Here is a 17252-nt window from a genome sequence, read left to right as displayed (position 1 = left end):
CTAGTCCCCTGTCGGACAGCCTATAGCCCAGAAAATCCACCTCCGTCACGTCGAATTGGCACTTCTCCAGTTTGGCGTAGAGCCTGTGTTCCCGTAGCCTCTGCAGGACTTCCTTAACGTCGCTCTCGTGAGCCTCCGGCGATTCCGAGAAGATCAGAATGTCGTCGAGGAAACATACGCACTTCTTGTAGAGGAGTCCCGCTAGCACATGATGCATAAAAGCTTGGAAAAAGTGGGAGCCATTTTGGAGACCAAACGGCATAACTCTGTATTCGTAAGTGCCCAACGGTGTGAACATGGCCGTCTTCCACTCATCACCCTCTTGCACGCGTATGAGGGCAAAAAAATGCACTTGGGCAAAAAAAATGAGAGGCACAAATACAAGATGGGTGACACCTGGCTTGAGAGCAGTACATGTGAAAAGGATCTAGGAGTCTTGGTTGACCACAAACTTGACATGAGCCAACAGTGTGACGCGGCAGCTAAAAAAGCCAATGCAATTCTGGGCTGCATCAATAGGAGTATAGCATCTAGATCAAGGGAAGTAATAGTGCCACTGTATTCTGCTCTGGTCAGACCACACCTGGAGTACTGTGTCCAGTTCTGGGCACCACAATTCAAGAAGGACACTGACAAACTGGAACGTGTCCAGAAGAGGGCAACCAAAATGGTCAAAGGCCTGGAAACGATGCCTTATGAGGAACGGCTAAGGGAGCTGGGCATGTTTAGCCTGGAGAAGAGGAGGTTAAGGGGTGATATGATAGTCATGTTCAAATATATAAAAGGATGTCACATAGAGGAGGGAGAAAGGTTGTTTTCTACTGCTCCAGAGAAGCGGACACGGAGCAATGGATCCAAACTACAAGAAAGAAGATTCCACCTAAACATTAGGAAGAACTTCCTGACAGTAAGAGCTGTTCGACAGTGGAATTTGCTGCCAAGGAGTGTGGTGGAGTCTCCTACTTTGGAGGTCTTTAAGCAGAGGCTTGACAACCATATGTCAGGAGTGCTCTGATGGTGTTTCCTGCTTGGCAGGGGGTTGGACTCGATGGCCCTTGTGGTCTCTTCCAACTCTATGATTCTATGATTCTATGATTCTATGATTCTATGAGATTGTATGCGCCGCGGAGATCCAACTTGGTGAAGATCTTCCCTTTCCGCACCGTCCCGAGCAGGTCGTCAATCTTGGGCATGGGGAAGGCTGCAGGCTTTGTTTTCGAGTTTATGAAGCGATAGTCTACGATCAGCCTTTTTTGGGGCGTGTCCTTCTTCTTCACGAAAAACACAGGACTGCCCCCTACAGGCTTCGATTCTCGGATGAATCCCCGCTGCAGGTTGTGAGCTATGAACTCCTTGAGCTCCTGCAGCTCGTCCTCGGACATGGAATACAGCTTCGCAGTCAGTAGCATTGTCTCCGGCAAGAAGTCAATTGCGCAGTCGTAGGGCCGGTGGGGTGGCAACTGGTCAGCCTCCTTCTCGCAGAAGACCTCCAAAAACCCCTTGTACTTGAGGGGTACAGCTTGCGCCATGCTGAGTCTCAGCTGCTGCCCTTCCTCCGGGCCCTCCTCCTCTTGACCGGTCTGGATGCAATGCTGCGCGCAGTATGACGAGCCGAAGGTGAGCTGCCGCTGGTACCACGCCATGGTTGGGCTGTGCCTATCCAGCCAACTCATGCCTAACACTATAGGCGTGTCTGACAGGCGGGTGACGTTGAAACTGATGATTTCTCGGTGATTGCCAATCTGCATCACCATGGGTGGCGTCTGTTGCACCACCTGCCCACCCAGCAACTTCCTGCCATCCACCGTGACGACGTTCAAAGGCAGCGTGGCTGGTAGGAGCTCTATGCGATGCTGCTTGACGAAGTGCACCCCCACGAAGTCTGCATTGCTCCCACTGTCAATTGTAATGGGGACTTCTAGGGTGCGTCCATTAGGTAGTTGGAGAGTTGCAGTGAGCTGCACCACTGGCTTAGGTGGCAGGGGGTCTGTAGGCTGCAAAGGCGCTGGGGACTGCCCTACTGACTTGCCTGGCTGTGCCCCAGCATTTCTGCTTCCAGCCAGGCATTGTCGTTTCCCTGAAATTGCTCTTCATGTTGTGCTGCTGCAGTTACTGTTGCTAAGGCTGCAGTGTGCTGCCGGAGCCTCTGGGGACACTCTTTGGCCATGTGCGTCCCACTGTCACAGATGTAACACTTCCTGTTCCCTCTAGGAGGCTTTGTCTTGACTGCTCCGGACGCTGGGGCTCCAGCCGCTGACTGGGCCTTTGCACTCCCCAGTTCCATCGGTTCCTCCCCTGCCTGCAGCTGAGGTGAGGGACGCGTACGTCCTGGATCTCTGGGAAAGAGAAGAGGCACTCTAGACGGTGCGTGAAGCTGGCTACCCCCCTCATCGCGCCAAGGGCGTTCTTCATGGCGTACTCCAATGGCAAGCGCCCGCTGCACCACGTCTGCCAGGGTTTTAGGTCTGTCCCCCCTTGCCAGTTCGTCTTTCACAGGGCCAGAGAGCCCCTCCCAAAACAAGTCTCTGACTGCCAGAGAATCTTTCTCCCATCGCAGCACATTCAGCAAGGCGAAAAAGCGAGCATGGTACTGACGTACGGAAGCCTTGCCTTGCCTTAAACCATGCATCTGCTGGCGTGCCACATCCACATCCACGCTAGACTGAAAGCAAGCGTCCATGCATTTGATAAATTCATCAGAGTTCCTTCGAGCAGGGCAATCCTCGCGCCACAGATTGCGCAGCCAAGCCCTTGCTTCCCCATGCAAGTGGGACACAATGAAACCCACCTTCTCCTCCTCATCTTTAAAGTCGTCGCGAAGCAAGTGCAACGCATATACTACGTCTGCTTTAAAACTGGGGTACTGCTTCAGGTTCCCATCGAAGTGGGCTACCAAGTTGCCTCCTCTTCTGCTCAGTGCTACTCCTGCAGCCTTGGCCCCCGGGAACCCCACCTGGCATGCATGATCCCACCTGGCTTGCAGATCCTGGAACCGCTTTTCCGCCTCTTCCCCCCTCTTCTGGGAGACCACTACCTCAGTGGTAAGCTGGGAGACTGCGTTGCGTAGCTCAGCTATCTGATGCTCCATACTCATGGCTGCCAAACTTCGTGAGCTTTGCAAAAAAAAATTTGCGTATCTTTGGGAGGGGACTTACTGTCAGGGCTGCCTCAGGTCTCAGCTCACAAAAGACCAACGCCATGCTCTTCTTATATACAAGGATGTTTATTGCAGTTCATTATCGGTTCCACAACCGAGGCGCGCAGCCCCGCGTCTCTTAGGCTAGACGTTTGAAGTCCCCTCTGAATCAGTCCCGCCCCTACACCAGCTTAAGAGGCTTGTGCTAGTCCACCTCTTCCTGTCTTTCCTTTTCCGCAGGGTCTTTCTCCCCCCTGGGTTCCTTCCCTCCTGCTCTCTCCTGAAGCGGATTCCTCAGATGCCTGTTCCCCCCTCCTTCGTGCTTTGGGGCCAGGCTCCTCCTCCGGGCTCTCTCCATTTCCGCGCGCCTCCACATTTGAACTTGGCGCGCGTTCGCTACCCCTGACCTTCCTCTTGACACTTACACTACTCCCTGTACTACTCTCCACCTCTTCCGGCAGGACGTAATGCCCCGATCTCCTTCCCCTGTCTCCATCCTGCTCTGCTCCGTGTGTCACACTGGGAACTCCACTCTCTTCACTTCGTTCCTGCTGGGAAGCCGGCCCCGATCTCCCACTCCTACTCGGGGTTTCCCTGCTGCTTCCCTGCTCCTGGCAGGTCCCCCCTGTGACCCCCCTTGGCCTGACTAGGGGCGCCCCCTTCTGGGAATCCTCCGATTCACTTGAGAGACTCATGGAAGACCTCAAGTCATTGTCATCCTCTTCCTCACTGTCCTGGGATTCTTCCCCATCACTCTCCGTCTCCCCCCTCACCTGTGCCTCTGTCTCTGAACCCCTGACACTTACCTTCACCCTAACCCCAATCCTAACTCTAACCGTAACACTAACCGTAACCCTAACCCTAACCCTAACCCAAACCCTAACCAAGATGCTAACCCTAAAGAAAGCGCTAACCCTAACCCTAACCCTAACCCTAACCAAAACACTAACCCTAGCCCTAGCCCTAACCCTAACCCTAACCCTAAACCTAAACCTAAACCTAAACCTAAACCTAACCCTAACCCTAACCCTAACCCTAACCCTAACACCAACCCTAACCCAAACCCTAACCCTAACCCTAACCCGAACGCTAACCTTAACCCTAACCCTAATCCCAATCCTAACCCTAACCCTAACCGTAACACTAACAATAATCCTAACCCTAACCATAACCCTAGCCGAAACCCTAACCCTAATCCTAACCCTAACCCTAACCCTAACCGTAACCCTAACCCTAACCCTAACCAAAATGCTAACCCAAAACAAAAGGCTAATCCTAACTGCAACCCTAACCCTAACCCTAACCCTAACCCCAACCCCAACCCTAAGCCTAACCCTAACCCTAACCCCAATCCTAACCCTAACCCTAACCGTAACACTAACAGTAACCCTAACCCTAAGTGAAAGGCTAAACCTAACCATAAAACTAACCATAACCCTAACGATAACCCTAGCCCCAATCTTCACCCTAACCCTAACCCTAACCGAAACGCTAACCCAAACCGAAACGCTAACCCAAACCGAAATGCTAACCCGAACCCGAACCCCATTCCTAACCGTAACCCTAACCGTAACATAACCCTAACCCTAACCCTCACCCTAACCCCAATCCTAACCCTAACCCTAACACTAACCGTAACACTAACCCTAACCAAGACGCTAACCCTAACCAAAGCGCTAACCCTAACCCTAACCCTAACCGAAACGCTAAACCTATCCCTATCCCTATCCCTAACCCTAACCCTAACGCTAACCCTAACACCAACCCTAACCCAAACCCTAACCCTCACCGAAACGCTAACCCTAACCCTAACACCAACCCTAACCCTGACCGTAACCGTAACCCTAACCCCAACCCCAACCCCAACCCTAACCCTAACCCCAACTCTAACCCCAATCCTAACCCTAACCCTAACTGTAACACTAACCGTAACCCTAACCCTAACCCTAGCCCCAATCTTAACCCTAACCCTAACCGAAACGCTAACCCAAACCAAAACGCTAACCCAAACCAAAACGCTAACCCTAACCCTAACCCCATTCCTAACCCTAGCCCTAACCGTAACATAACCCTAAGCCTAACCCTAAACCTAACCCTAACCCTAATCCTAATCGTAACCCTAACCCTAACCCTAACCCTCAACCTAACCCTAACCCTAACCCTAACCGTAGCCGTAACCGTAACCCTAACCCTAAAAGAAACCCTAACCCTAACCCTAACCGTACCCTAACCCTAACCCTAACCCTAACCCTAACCCTAACCCTAACCTGAATCCTTACCTTCACCCTAACCCCAATCCTAACCCTAACCCTAACCGTAACACTAACAGTAACCCTAACCCTAGCCCCAATCTTAACCCTAACCCTAACCCTAACCCTAACCGAAACGCTAACCCAAACCGAAACGCTAACCCAAACCAAAACGCTAACCCTAACCCTAACCCTAACGCTAACGCTAACCCTAACACCAACCCAAACCCTAACCCTAACCCGAACGCTAACCTTAACCCTAACCCTAATCCCAATCCTAACCCTAACCCTAACCGTAACACTAACCGTAATCCTAACCCTAACCATAACCCTAACCGAAGCCCTAACCCTAATCCTAACCCTAACCCTAACCGTAACCCTAACCCTAACCCTAACCAAAACGCTAACCCTAAACAAAAGGCTAATCCTAACTGCAACCCTAACCCTAACCCTAACCCCAACCCCAACCCTAAGCCTAACCCTAACCCTAACCCTAACCCCAATCCTAACCCTAACCCTAACCGTAACACTAACAGTAACCCTAACCCTAAGTGAAAGGCTAAACCTAACCATAAAACTAACCATAACCCTAACCCTAACCCTAGCCCCAATCTTCACCCTAACCCTAACCCTAACCGAAACGCTAACCCAAACCGAAACGCTAACCCAAACCGAAATGCTAACCCGAACCCGAACCCCATTCCTAACCCTAACCCTAACCGTAACATAACCCTAACCCTAACCCTAACCCTAACCCCAATCCTAACCCTAACCCTAACACTAACCGTAACACTAACCCTAACCCTAACCCTAACCAAGACGCTAACCCTAACCAAAGCGCTAACCCTAACCCTAACCCTAACCGAAACGCTAAACCTATCCCTATCCCTATCCCTATCCCTAACCCTAACCCTAACCCTAACCCTAACGCTAACCCTAACACCAACCCTAACCCAAACCCTAACCCTAACCGAAACGCTAACCCTAACCCTAACACCAACCCTAACCCTGACCGTAACCGTAACCCTAACCCCAACCCCAACCCTAACCCTAACCCCAACTCTAACCCCAATCCTAACCCTAACTGTAACACTAACCGTAACCCTAACCCTAACCCTAGCCCCAATCTTAACCCTAACCCTAACCGAAACGCTAACCCAAACCAAAACGCTAACCCAAACCAAAATGCTAACCCTAACCCTAACCCCATTCCTAACCCTAGCCCTGTTGTTGTTTAGTCGTTTAGTCGTGTCCGACTCTTCGTGACCCCATGGACCAGAGCACGCCAGGCACTTCTGTCCTCCACTGCCTCCCGCAGTTTGATCAAACTCATGCTAGTAGCTTCAAGAACACCATCCAACCATCTCATTCTCTGTCGTCCCCTTCTCCTTGTGCCCTCCATCTTTCCCAACATCAGGGTCTTTTCCAGGGAGTCCTCTCTTCTCATGAGGTGGCCAAAGTATTGGAGCCTCAGCTTCACGATCTGTCCTTCCAGTGAGCACTCAGGGCTGATTTCCTTCAGAATGGAGAGGTTTGATCTTCTTGCAGTCCATGGGACTCTCAAGAGTCTCCTCCAGCACCATAATTCAAAAGCATCAATTCTTCGGCGATCACTTCCATACATCACTACTGGGAAAACCATGGCTTTTACTTTCCGGACCTTTGTTGGCAAGGTGATGTCTCTGCTTTTTAAGATGTTGTCTAGGTTTGCCATCGCCTTTCTCCCAAGGAGCAGGCGTCTTTTAATTTCGTGACTGCTGTCACCATCTGCACTGATCATGGAGCCCAAGAAAGTAAAATCTCTCACTGCCTCCATTTCTTCCCCATCTATTTGCCAGGAGGTGATGGGCCCAGTGGCCATGATCTTCGTTTTTTTGATGTTGAGCTTCAGACCATATTTTGCGCTCTCCTCTTTCACCCTCATTAAAAGGTTCTTTAATTCCTCTTCACTTTCTGCCATCAAGGTTGTGTCATCTGCATATCTGAGGTTGTTGATATTTCTTCCGGCAATCTTAATTCCGGCTTGGGATTCATCCAGCCCAGCCTTTCGCATGATGAATTCTGCATATAAGTTAAATAAGCAGGGAGACAATATACAGCCTTGCTGTACTCCTTTCCCAATTTGGAACCAATCAGTTGTTCCATATCCAGTTCTAACTGTAGCTTCTTGTCCCACATAGAGATTTCGCAGGAGACAGATGAGGTGATCAGGCACTCCCATTTCTTTAAGAACTTGCCATAGTTTGCTGTGGTCAACACAGTCAAAGGCTTTTGCATAGTCAATGAAGCAGAAGTAGATGTCTTTCTGGAACTCTCTAGCTTTCTCCATAATCCAGCGCATGTTTGCAATTTGGTCTCTGGTTCCTCTGCCTCTTCTAAATCCAGCTTGCACTTCTGGGAGTTCTCGGTCCACATACTGCTTGAGCCTTCCTTGTAGAATTTTAAGCATAACCTTGCTAGCATGTGAAATGAGTGAAATTGTGCGGTAGTTGGAACATTCTTTGGCACTGCCTTTCTTTGGGATTGGAATGTAGACTGATCTTCTCCAATCCTCTGGCCATTGCTGAGTTTTCCAAATTTGCTGGCATATTGAGTGTAGGACCTTAACAGCATCATCTTTTAAAATTTTAAACATGAAGGGGACCCTAGCCCTAACCGTAACATAACCCTAAGCCTAACCCTAAACCTAACCCTAACCCTAATCCTAACCCTAACCCTAACCCTAACCCTCAACCTAACCCTAACCCTAACCCTAACCGTAGCCGTAGCCGTAACCGTAACCCTAACCGTAACCCTAACCCTAACCCTAACCGTACCCTAACCCTAACCCTAACCCTAACCCTAACCCGAATCCTTACCTTCACCCTAACCCCAATCCTAACCCTAACCCTAACCGTAACACTAACAGTAACCCTAACCCTAGCCCCAATCTTAACCCTAACCCTAACCCTAACCCTAACCGAAACGCTAACCCAAACCGAAACGCTAACCCAAACCAAAACGCTAACCCTAACCCTAACCCTAACCCTAACCCTAACGCTAACGCTAACCCTAACACCAACCCTAACCCTAACCCTAACCCTAACCCTAACCAAAACGCTAACCCTAACCCTAACCCTAACACTTACCCTAACCCTAACCCTAACACCAACCCTAACCCTAACCCTAACCCTAACCCTAACCCCAACCCCAACCTTAACCCTAACCCTAACCCTAAACCCAATCCTAACCCTAACCCTAACCGTAACACTAACCGTAACCCTAACCCTAAGCGAAAGGCTAAACCTAACCATAAAACTAACCATAACGCTAACCCTAACCCTAGCCCGTCTTAACCCTAACCCTAACCGAAACTCTAACCCAAACCGAAACGCTAACCCAAACCGAAACGCTAACCCTAACCCTAACCCTAACCCCATTCCTAACCCTAACCCTAACAGTAACATAACCCTAACCCTAACCCTCACCCTAACCCCAATCCTAATCCTAACCCTAACACTAACCGTAACACTACCCCTAACCCCAACCAAGACGCTAACCCTAACCAAAGCGCTAACCCTAACCCTAACCCTATCCCCAACCCCAATCCTAACCCTAACCCTAACCGTAACACTAACAGTAACCATAACCCTAGCCCCAATCTTAACCCTAACCCTAACCGAAACGCTAACCCAAACCAAAACGCTAACCCTAACCCTAACCCCATTCCTAACCCTAACCCTAACCGTAACATAACCCTAAGCCTAACCCCAAACCTAACCCTAACCCTAATCCTAACCCTAACCCTAACCCTAACCCTCAACCTAAACCTAACCCTAACCGTAGCCGTAACCGTAGCCGTAACTGTAACCCTAACCGTAACACTAACCCTAACCCTAAAAGAAACGCTAACCCTCACCCTAACCCCAATCCTAACCCTAACCGTAACCCTAACCCTAACCCTAACCAAGACGCTAACCCTAACCAAAGCGCTAACCCTAACCCTAACCCTAACCCTAACTGAAACACTAACCCTAACCCTAACCCTAACCGTAGCCGTAACCGTAACCCTAACCGTAACCCTAACCCTAAAAGAAACGCTAACCCTAACCCTAACCGTAACCCTAACCCTAACCCTAACCCGAATCCTTACCCTTACCCTAACCCCAATCCTAACCCTAACCCTAACCGTAACACTAACCGTAACCCTAACCCTAACCCTAACCAAGACGCTAACCCTAACCAAAGCGCTAACCCTAACCCTAACCCTAACCGAAACGCTAAACCTAACCCTAACCCTTACCCTAACCCTAACCCTAACTCTAACCCTAACCGAAACGCTAACCATAACCCTAACCCTAACCCTGACACCAACCCGAACCCTAACCCTAACCCTAACCTCTTCCCTTCCATCTGTACACTGAATGTGTGGAAGGAGACTTGGGCTGAACTCCCTGGCCCCACCTTCAGTCCCTGTGTGTCATAATTTCATAGAATTGGAAGGGAACCCAAGGGTCCTCTAGTCCAACCGCCTGCAATGTTGGAAGCCTGTCCACAGCCATTCCTGGGTGGGCTTGAACCTCCACTGGCCGGTTGTGCCTCAGGAGAGCCATGGAAAGTGGGAAGGAGACACCTGTACACCTCCATCTGTACATACATAGGTTCTTCCATACACCTGAGAACAGAGATGTGACCCAGCCATTCTACTTCTCCTGGGTTTCTTTCGGAGGAAGGGCAGGATATAAATAGATATATAATAGAGTAGAATTTGTTTGGCCTCCATTTTCTTGCAACCATTATCATGGCTCCTGTGGAATAATGGTTCCCTTCTTTCACACATTTGAAACAAATAATTAGAAAAATTCTTTCTAGTCATCTGAGAAACTTTTATGCAATGCTCAACTATTCTTTTTCATGCAGTAAGGTTGGGTTTTGATGCAGTGCTACTAAATATGCAAAAAGTGGCCATTCCCAACATACCTCTAATGTGTCGTCCACAGCTACAAACCCACAAACATTTATCTGAGAGTAAATCCCTATTTGACTTATATGCAGAATTCATCATGCAAAAGGCTGGGCTGGATGAATCCCAAGCCGGAATTAAGATTGCCGGAAGAAATATCAACAACCTCAGATATGCAGATGACACAATCTTGATGGCAGAAAGTGAGGAGGAATTAAAGAACCTTTTAATGAGGGTGAAAGAGGAGAGCGCAAAATATGGTCTGAAGCTCAACATAAAAAAAACTAAGATCATGGCCACTGGGGCCATCACCTCCTGGCAAATAGAAGGGGAAGAAATGGAAGCAGTGAGAGATTTTACTTTCTTGGGCTCCATGATCACTGCAGATGGTGACAGCAGTCACGAAATTAAAAGACGCCTGCTTCTTGGGAGAAAAGCAATGACAAACCTAGACAGCATTTTAAAAGCAGAGACATCACCTTGCCAACAAAGGTCCGTATAGTTAAAGCTATGGTTTTCCCAGTAGTGATGTATGGAAGTGAGAGCTGGACCATAAAGAAGGCTGATCACCGAAGAATTGATGCTTTTGAATTATGGTGCTGGAGGAGACTCTTGAGAGTCCCATGGACTGCAAGAAGATCAAACCTATCCATTCTTAAGGAAATCAGCCCTGAGAGCTCACTGGAAGGACAGATCGTGAAGCTGAGACTCCAATACTTTGGCCACCTCGTGAGAAGAGAAGACTCCCTGGGAAAGACCCTGATGTTGGGAAAGATGGAGGGCACAAGGAGAAGGGGACGACAGAGGACAAGATGGTTGGACAGTGTTCTCGAAGCTACCAGCATAAGTTTGACCAAGCTGCGGGAGGCAGTGGAAGATAGGAGTGCCTGGCGTGCTCTGGTTCAGGGGGTCACGAAGAGTCGGACACAACTAAATGACTAAACAACAACAACAAAATCCCTCTGAACTCAATGGCACTTCCAAGCAGACATGACTGGGTCTGCACTGTGATGAATGTTTCCTGAAGTTTGACAGTGAAGGGCATCATTTTATATAAGCAGTTTATATAACTGGTTAATCTCGACTTGAGGTGTGATTATTGCTTATTGAAAACTAAATCTGCTAACTTCAGAGGAGTATTTTAAAACAGCTGCTAGCTCTGTAGTTCATTCCTCTTCAGTCCCTTTCTTTAAATACTGATAAGACGAAGGCCTGAAAAGAGCTTCAGAAAGAGATGATCCCAAAGGACTCCAGATGCTAACCAGTACTTCTGTGGAAATATTGGAAAGGCCCACTGAAGAGGAGCAGTTATGGCACAGCCCATTATTTGCCCAGCAACAGGAAAGAGACAAAGGGAGGCCAGAATAGTTTGTGGCTCAAAGACTTAACAGATTTATTGTTGTACCACATGCATTTGCCAGTAGAATCCACTTCAACTGAATAAAGTGGCATTTCGTTTTTTTTTTTTTTTTAAAACAAAGGTTGCAACACAGATAAGCTCCTGCGTTTTTAAGAGCCAGGCTAGATGCATTTGTTTGTTGATTCATGAGTCTGTCCCCAAGGGGGTTGGACTGGATGACCTTCGGGGTCCCTTCCAATGCAACAATTCTATGTTTCACAAGTACATGCAACAATACTTGGAGACTTAATAATTAATAATAAGGCTGTCTGACTTCCAGGAGCAACATGGGACCAAGGACCTGTGGTGGCTATTTGTGTTTTTGAGAAAATGGCTTACTGTGTTTTGGTGCTCTGGACAACTGCTGCATAGCATACTATTGCATAACAGACTCCCTCGGGAGATTGTGTACTCACCTTCCTTGGAGGTTTTTAAGCAGAGGTTGGATGACCATCAGTCATGGAAGCTTTAGCTGAGATTCCTGCATTGCAGGGGGTGGACTAGATGACCCTCGGGAACCCCTTCTGTGGTAAATGTAGCATAAATAAATAGTTACAGATGGTTAAGGTATTTTTAAAAAAAGAAAAAGAAGTATTGTTCAAATGCAGCACAAAGCTAATAAATAAATGGTAAAGTTCTTTTAGTAAGTTGCAGCGTCTGCACTTCCCGGAAGGTTCTACCACAGCAAAGAGCTGCACGTGTGAAGGGAGCTGAGCCCTCCCCTCCTTCAAGGGCCCTGAAAACCTGCCAACCCAGGCAGCCACCCCAGCACCCTGCACAAAGGCCAAATGAAAGACACACCCAACGAGTAACATTACATCCCGATCTGATTAGATGCTTAGCCTAAAATGGAAACATCAGAAACTCATCTTGCCATCGTCCTGGGGGTCCATGAAGGTATGTAAGCAGTGCTTTTTTCTTAAGGATAAACAGTTACCAGCATCTTTTTTTTCCCCTAGAAGAAACATACTGGTTAAAAGTGCAGCACTTACTGTAACAACTTCATGTTGCACCTTTTTTTCTAGAAGAAACACACTGGGTGTAGAGAGGTAGGGAGGTGGGAGCGGTAAAAAAAATGCTTGTCAAGAGAGACAGTGAACTGAAAATTTGGGGCCTGATAAAATGAGCTGGTGGAAAGAGAGAAGCAATATGCAAAGAAATATATATATACATTTCGTTCTCTTTATTTGAAACCACATGGTTTTCTGCAAAAGGCAGAACTGCTACAGGACATTGCAAGAGAATTCATGTTCAGCGCTTTCTACAGAGCAAGCGGTCGCCATGGAGACAGCAGTCATGCACCAGTACTGGAGCTATGGGAGACATGATTACTTTCAGAATCGGCCTATGAGAAAGGAGAGACACATCTGCCAGCATCTTGTCATGTATGTCAAGATGCCATATACTAAGGCTATAGTCAGAGGCTCTGATATGTTTTTATTGTGCTGCTTGATTATGACATTTTAATCATTTGGTTGGTTATAGTAGAAAGGTGAGGGTAAAGGACCTCTGGACGGTTAAGTCCAGTCAAAGGCAACTATGGCGGAAGCCACAGGACACGGAAACGCCATTTAACCTTCCCACCACAACTGTACCTTTTTATCTACTTGCACTGGCATGCTTTCGAACTGCTAGATGATGATGATGATAATGATGATTAGATTAGCAGAAGCTGGGACAGAGCAACGGAAACTCACCCTGTCGCATGGATTTGAATGGCCAACCTTCCGATCGGCAAGCCCAAGAGGCTCAGTGGTTTAGACCACAGCGCCACCCATTCCCCTGAGTTATAGTAGTATTGAGGGGGTTTAGTAATAAAATTTGTATTTGTTTCAAAATTTTGAAGCATGGGGAAAGTCACCAACCAAGCCAGTGGTGGGCATGCTGTTGCTCTGACCTTGACCATCCAAAAAAACAAGTAGCTCTCCTTGATTTAAAAAGCCTGTTAGGCTATTACAGTGAGACACGTTTCTGCATAAAATGTAGTTTGGGTCTTAATCTGGAGCAAAGATGACCGGAACCTGCCAAGCCTGCTTTTGTTCAAGGCCCTGTTTATACTTGGATTTGCCAAGCTGTTCGAAACTTGACAGCTACCCTATTTAGAACTTTAATCTAAATAAAACCTGGGCCATGAGTCAGTTTTGTAGTGTGGAAACTTGAAAGTCTGCATGTTCTCACACTGGAATATATCACTGTATCATTTTGTCAAAAGTCTCTTACATGCTTAATGTTTTAAAACAAGCAGTGCCCTGAGGATAAACAGTGGATTCTGCCCCAAATGTTAATTTCTGGGCAAGTGCTAAATCTATACCCAGAGCTCTCAATTGCATGAATATTGTGCAAAGCTGCTCTTTGATTTCACAAACTGGCAGTTGTCCAGCTTGCACATACAAATGTCATCCCTCTTCCTGTAAAACTGTAACAGTATTTCAGTGGAGATTTACTTCAGCAAGCTTAGAAAACATAGACACACATTTGGACACATCACGCCACGTGGAGGTCAGCATTAAACTGAAAAACCAAAACACACTTGGCACATATGTGGCCAAACTATATCCTGCCTTAATAAGGTTCTATGTGGCAAATTTCATACAACAGTCAGCATCCAAACCGTCAGCATCCAAAATAGACCAAAAAAAGGAGGGAGGAAAATCTCAATACCTGTATGCAGTATAGAATTTTAGTAGCAAACAAGTCCAATGAGTTTTCGCCTACATCAATTTTAGCCCTTGATCAGGAGTCAAAATGCAAAGTTGAAACTAAAGGTTAACTGAAGCATAATTTATAGTAAGCTTCTTCTAAGGCATACAAAGTAAAGTGATGGATGGACAAGGTGTTACAGAAAATCTCATGCTGGTGTATACACCATACTCTTAAAGTATACACCCAAAAAACCAGGGGAACCGTAGTTTACCCCCATGGTGCTACAATTCCCAGCACTATTAACAACCTACAGTTTGCATGGTTCTTGGGGGGGGATGTGTTTTGAACGTATAGTGTGCATGGAAAATCAAAGAGAGAGAGATAAAAATGAGGAGCTGCATTTCAAATTGATACGACATATATATTAGATCTGAAAGAACACCCTGTTGCTATTTGATGCTTATGAATGCATCTTCACAGCCTTGCCCAGTCTGACAGGTTGCCATGGAAACAGCAGTGTCAGCATCCAGCAGTCCATTTGTAAATGGACGGCTCCATGTTCCGTATCTCTAAAGTTGAGTGTGTGCTTGTGTAGGTGCTGAAATAAATTGTTTTAGATTTATCAAGAGTTTCACCTGATAACAAGCAACTGAAGATAAAACAGCAGTAAAGAAAGATAAAATGATACTCCCCAGAAAATGTTACTTGGCCCAGAACAAAACACCCCAAACACAGAGCAGAGGCAGCTCAGGACAATCTGCTGCCTTGGGCAAAGCTCAAGATGGTGCCTTCTCCTAAGGCACAGACAGAAGCCAATTTGACTGGTAGTTTAATCTTCAATACTGGTAAAAGGACTGCATCCAGAGGACAGCAGGCTAATGCAAGGGGTACAGGCCAGACAACATGGCACTCACATGGCATTGTCCCTCCCTGCACCTCAGCACCTGTCACCTGAGGCAACTGCCTCCCTCTGCCTCATCGTAGGGCTGGCCCAGAAGAAAGGTATTAGTTTGGTCTTAGGAAACACAATCAGCTGGTTTGATTTCACTCCTCAATATACAGCTTTACAATGCAGAGAAATAATGTTTGGTTTCATTTCAGTACACACCTGCCATATCTCCTTCAAGCCCTACCCATTCCTCCATGCAAATTGATGCTAGCATATCCTTAAAGTCCTTCAGTGAGGGAAGCTGTTAGCCGTCCTATGCATTACACAGCAGAATGAGGCCGTTGTCTGAGGAATTCCTGACTGTACCACTTCAGGTGGCAGCAGGTGAGTCCCTCTTCCTGATCTGCTACCCTCTGACTCACCTAGCTGCTCCTCACTTCTGGGCTGGCCTCATCCTCAAGTGCAGGGCAGGCCCAATATATTTTGGCACCTGAGGCAAACCACCAAATGCTGCTCTCCGCCTGCCAGGGAAGAAGGGCTTGGTAAAGGCCAACATCAGGAGCAAAGGTGGAATAAAGATCTGCTGCATCAGGACCTGCGGTCCCTGTGGATCCTGCCATCTGAGGCAGTTGCCTCACCTTGCCTCATGTGTGGGCCGGTCCAGCTCAAGGGTGCAGCAGCAAAGAAGAAGGCAGGCCTGGCTCCACCGGCAGGCCTCTGCTAATTGCTTCTCTTTCTGCCTTGTGCTGGACCTACACGGACCTGTTTAACCTTATTAGAATGATATTAGATATGTTTTTCTAAAATATCACAGGGCCTACTTGTAAATTAAAACTGTTTCTTTGTTTTCTCCATCAAAACAGTTTCCCTGCTGATGGTTGCTGGTTGCTCTGCAGGGCCCTCTGGTGTCACATTTTAATAATGCATTACGAAGGTTAAAAGTAAGATGTCATGTAACCCAAAGGGTTCTCATCAATGGTTCCTCTTCATCCTGGAGAAGAGTGACTGGTAGGGTGCCACAGGGTTCTGTCTTGGGCCCGGTCTTATTCAACATCTTTATCAACGACTTGGATGATGGACTCAAGGGCATCCTGATCAAATTTGCAGATGACACCTGTCAGCGCTGCCTCAGGTCCCAGCTCACAGAGGACCAACGCCAGTTGCTCTTTATAAACAAAAGTCTTTATTGTGGTTCATTGTTGGTTTGACACCCATGGCGCGCAGCGCTACGTCTGAGTCCTTAGACCGGCGAAGCTCCGTCTGACTCCTCCCCCCCTTGCACCAGTTCAAGACCCGAGCCTTGCTCCACCTCTTCCTCTCCTCCTTTTGCTCCTTTCTCCTCTGGGTCCTCCTGTCCTCTGGGGTTACCTCTTTCCTACTTTCTTCGGAGGCGGATTCTTCTGACTCCTCCCCACCCTTCCGGCGGGCTTTAGGACCTGGCTCCCAATCCGGGTTTTCTGCTGGCCCGCGCGCCTCCACATTTGAACTTGGCGCGCGCGCCCAGCCGCCTACTTTCCTCCTAACGGCTACACTGCTCCCCTCACTGCTTTCTCCTTCAGGGAGGCTGGCCCGACCTGCTCTTCCCTCCGCCCCTCCACTCTCTGACGGAGGCGTGGTCAGTCCAGCCTCACTCTCTCCTCCTGCAGGAGGCTCTTGTTTTAATCCTTGGGCTTCTTCCCCCCCGCTACGCTCTGGTGGGGAAGCTACCCCTGATTTCCAGCTGCCGCTTGGAGACTCCCCACTAGCCCCCCTTGCCCTGCCTCTGGGGGCCCCCTTCTGGGAATCCTCTGATTCGCTGGAGAGACTCATGGAATCTCTCTGATCACTGGCATACCCTCCTGAGCTCCCCTCAGATTGTTCCCCTTCGCTCTCCATCTCCTCCTTCCCCTATGGCTCAGCCCCTGAGCCCATGACAACACCAAACTGGGAGGGGTGGCTAACACCCCAGAGGACAGGATCACACTTCAAAACGACCTTGACCAATCGGAACTGGG

The 17252-nt window shown here is 48.2% G+C and overlaps 1 long non-coding RNA gene across 1 annotated transcript; it reads left to right on the top strand.

Moving 5' to 3' along the window:
* Window positions 1–13027: 13027 nt before the first annotated feature.
* Window positions 13028–16185, top strand: LOC309530038. Its single transcript, XR_014218602.1, has 3 exons — window positions 13028–13111; window positions 15471–15642; window positions 16122–16185. It is a non-coding gene; the product is annotated as an uncharacterized lncRNA (long non-coding RNA).
* Window positions 16186–17252: the final 1067 nt, after the last annotated feature.

This window comes from Podarcis vaucheri, assembly GCF_965113315.1.
Source record: "Podarcis vaucheri genome assembly, chromosome: 3".
Lineage (NCBI taxonomy): Eukaryota > Metazoa > Chordata > Lepidosauria > Squamata > Lacertidae > Podarcis > Podarcis vaucheri.
This window is presented reverse-complemented; position numbering and strand designations above follow the sequence as displayed.